Source organism: Octodon degus, unplaced genomic scaffold, assembly GCF_000260255.1.
Source record: "Octodon degus isolate 3935 unplaced genomic scaffold, OctDeg1.0 scaffold00251, whole genome shotgun sequence".
NCBI classification, from domain to species: Eukaryota; Metazoa; Chordata; class Mammalia; order Rodentia; family Octodontidae; genus Octodon; species Octodon degus.
The window spans coordinates 1,126,661-1,130,851 of record NW_004524827.1 but is presented as its reverse complement, the minus strand read 5'-3'; the positions used below and the strand labels follow the sequence as shown (position 1 = coordinate 1,130,851).

General features: G+C 37.0%; 2 pseudogenes across 1 annotated transcript in view; one reads left to right on the top strand and one right to left on the bottom strand.

The window, feature by feature from the left end:
* The window catches only part of LOC101585823, a 1,785-nt pseudogene extending 436 nt beyond the window's left edge, over positions 1–1,349 (top strand).
* Positions 1,350–1,990: 641 nt separating this feature from the next.
* Positions 1,991–4,191, bottom strand: part of LOC101585429 — a 2,952-nt pseudogene continuing 751 nt past the window's right edge. The window contains exon 2 of the transcript XR_001116940.2: positions 1,991–2,013. The product of XR_001116940.2 is annotated as a methionine adenosyltransferase 2 subunit beta pseudogene (transcript). The remainder of the gene's footprint in view (positions 2,014–4,191) is intronic.

Sequence of the window (4,191 nt, the reverse complement as noted above, 5' to 3'; positions counted from 1 at the left end):
GGTCTTGCTAAGCTGTCCATACTCCTGCCTGGGCTTTCATAGTTTGGATTATAAGCGTGCACCATGTCACCCAGAGACACTCAGAATTTTCTTTTTCCTTTCAAAGCAAAAACATAACTCTAAAATCGATTACCCAATGGGACTCCTAAAGCTATGACTGATATGTTTATGTGCTACATTTCCTTAGACATTATAAATGTTTAAATGTACAAATAACTACAATGTCTAAAAAAATGCTATTTATGTACTTAACATGAAAGCATTGTTGTTACAGTTTTAATTTACTTGATGATTTCTGTACTCAATTCTAAGCTTTCCAAAAGTTAAAAAGAATTCAGTCTTGATGGCATACACCTGTAGTCCCAGCTATTCCCAAGACCCAGAAAGGAAGATTTCAAGTTGGAACCCAGCCTGGGAAGTTTAGCAAAACCACCTCAAAATAAAAAATAAAAAGGATGGGGATGTACTTAAAAATGGTAAAGCAACCTTGTATTCAATCCCCAGTTCCACAAAACAACACCCTTTATGGAAGAAATAGTATCTGTCTAAAGTAGTACCCATAACAAAAGCTGTATATTGAAGAGACAGTAGGGCTGAGATGGGAGATACTGATACTTTCTGCAACAACAACAGACAAGATGAGCAGTTTTTTAATGTCATTTTGCTAAAAGAAATCGCCATATGAGTACTTTCTAAATGGAATCTTCTCATAGCTCACATACACTGAATTCAATTTACACATTACTTAATTTTTCCTTCTAATTTCAATCTACACATTATCACTTATTGTCTGATTCTATCTTCTCAATATTTTCCCTCCTGAGAGATATGTAACATTGTAGAAATTTAACTGACAACAAATTAAATTTTGCATATTGTCTAGAAGTTCATCTGGTTCTTTAGTCAAAATTCTAATGAAAAAAAAAGAAAAGAAGCAAGGGAGAAAGGCAGGGAGTGAGGAAAGTAAAGGTAGTTAAAAACCCAGAAAAACTTCAATAAACTCATGATCCAAACATCAGCAAATTAAATAGGAAAGGTTTTATTCAATTGATGAGCTGAAAGAAAATATAACACAATCACATAGAGAAAATGCATTCTTCCTCAATACTACTGTCCATTGAGGTAGCACACTTACTATCTTGGCTTTTTTTTTTTTTTTGGCTCTACATTACATGACTCTCCATACAATAATCATTATGCAAACTTATATACTTTATGCTGTTTAATTTCGTTTTAAAATTTTGTAGTCAGCCTTTGATTGTATTAGTCAGTATTTAATCAAGAAAGTTGAATCATTACAAGAATTATATAACAAGATATCAGAGTTTGGGGTTTTTCAAGGAGGATAATACAATATATGTACATAATTTTATAAGATTATTTTATAATGAATCACCCAAAGAACCATATACAAAGAGTGCAAGAAATTTGTCCACAAACTGAAGATCAAAGACTTCAGCTGAGGACCTGGATCATAGTGTCCTGCATGAGTCCAGCTGAAGACCAAGAGCTCATCACAATGCCTCCCATAAATCCGACTGGAGGCCTAGATCCCACAACAATGTCTCATGCAGGCCTGTTTCGAGGATCTGCATCGGGAAGGCCCAAAGGTCACTGGTGGAAGCTACAAAGTCTATTCCAGCAGGATGAAGAATCTATGCTAGCAGGCTGAGGGATCTGCACTGGAGCCAGGAAGTGATGCTCAAGTAAGAACCAGAGCTCCCCTGAAAAGTATCAGAGCCATCCTCAGCAATACTGAGGTCCCATGCTCCTTCAGCAATGAGGAAAATTGAGTTCCCATCAGGAAAGCCAATGTGATAAGGTTCTTCAGGAGGCTGAGCAGTACACCATCATCCCCTCTGGAGTCAGGAAGCAATGTTCAAGGTGAGGACCAGAGCTCCCCAAAAATGAACTGCAGACATTCTCAGTGATTATAAAGTCCCAGACTCCTCTTCAGATGACTGCCAAGTTTACCAGAAAAACCAATATGTCAAGGTCCTCCAACAGAATAACCTAAGAGAAACAGCAGCTCTTTAACAGATTCCCAACAGCTTCTCCAATCTCCTTCCCTTACAGCCTCCTAACAGCTTCTCCGGTTCTGCCTGGTTGTTTCTGCAACAACCCACAAGTGGGCCTCCCACACCCACCATCACATTAATTCAGTTAAGCTGGGTGTAACAAGTTGACCACCAGTTAGCAGCCCACCACACAAGAGGTTTGAAATAACAAGAAATAGTACCATAACCATGAAAGAGGCTGGAGAAGCAAGGACTACAGAGAGATGAAAGATCAGAGGTAAGTCAATGAACAGCTTTTCATAGCCAGCCACCAGAGAGGAGAGAAAGGACCACTTAAGGCAAAATCTACAGAAGTTACTTTTCCTCTGTATCTGGTATTGTGACTGGGATAGAGTTGCCAGATTTAGTAGGCACACATATTGCATATTATATATAATAAATGTATATATCTATTTATATATACATATTGTATATATATTGCTATATATATTGCATGTTGTCATGCTTTACATGTACATACACATGTGTAACTTACAAAATTATGTGTGTGAGACATGCTTGTAGATGTATGTGTACATAGCATAGGCCATACTTGTACTGAAATTTTAATTGTTCATGTGAAATTCAAATTTAATTCAGTAGCCTACATGTTAGCTGGCAACTCAATGCACTACTCAGGGAGCACCTACTCTTACTTAGGAAAGCTGACATAGTAAATCTCAGAGATGCAGTCCCTATTAAACTACCACCAAAATACCTCTCACACCTAGAGAAATCATTCCTAAAATTTATTTGGAACCAAAAAAGAGCTAGAAGAGCAAAGGCAATCCTGGCCAAAAAAGACAAAGCAGGAGGCATTACAATTCCTGACTTAAAAGTATATTACAAAGCTACTGTGATAAAATCAGCATGGTACTGGCAACAAAATAGACCTGAGGATCAATGGAATAGATAAGAAGATGCTTCTATGAATACACTCAGCCACCTGATCTTCAACAAAGGGGTCAAACACACTTACTGGAAGAAAGATAGTCTCTTTAACAAATGGAGCTGGAAAAACTGGCTCTCTACATGCTGAAAACTAAAACTTGACCCAGGTCTATCACCATGCACTAAACTAAAGTCAAAATGGATTAAAGATCTGGACATTAAAATAGAAACAATAAATCTCATGGAAGAGAAAGTAGGAGGAATTCTTGAAGACATAGGGATAGGCAAAGTGTTCATGAACAAAAATCAAGTCACACGGGAAATTCTTGAAAAAATTAACTGGGACCTCCTCTTATTGAGAAGTTTTTACACTTCAAAAGAAATTACCAACGAAGAGAAAAGACAATTCACAAATTTGGAAAATATCATGACAAATAAGTATGTAGACAAAGGTCTGCTCTCTAGAATTTATAAAGAACTAAAAAACACTAGGGCCCCAAAATTTAAAGACCCAGTCCAGAAATGGGCCCTGAGATAAACACACACTTCTCAGAGGATGAAATTAAAGAAGTGAATAAATATATCAAAAAATGCTCCGTGTCACTAACAATCTGTGAAATGCAAATTAAAACAACACTGAGATACCATCTCACCCCAGAAAGAATGGCTATCATAGAGAAATCAACCAACAACAAATGTTGGAGAGGCTGTTGGGAAAAGCGAACCCTTCTCCACTACTGGTGGGAATGTAGACTGGTGCAACCATTATGGAAATTAGTGTGGTGACTCCTTAAGAAACTAGGACGGGAAATCCCATTCAAGCCAGCTATCCCCCTACTGGGAATTTCCCTGGAGGAACTGAAAATATCATATCATAGTGATATATATGTACCTATGTTTATAGCAGCACAATTTGTGATAGCCAAATCTTGTAAACAACCAAGATGCCCATCACCTGATGAATGGTTGAAAAAGATGTGGTATTTTTATACAATGGAGTATTATTCAGCTATAAAGAATGATAAATTTGAAGCATTTATATTTAAGTGGATGCCACTTGAAGATATACTCATAAGCAAAATAAACCAGACCTACATGTGTAAATATCATATAATCTCCCTAGTATAAGAACTCAAAAGAAGAAATACAAATAGAAAGGTATAACACAATTAAAAGGAAAGGGAGAACTTGAGGATTGGACAATGAGGAGTGGGCAAGGAAAAAAGCTAGAAAAGATGACAGG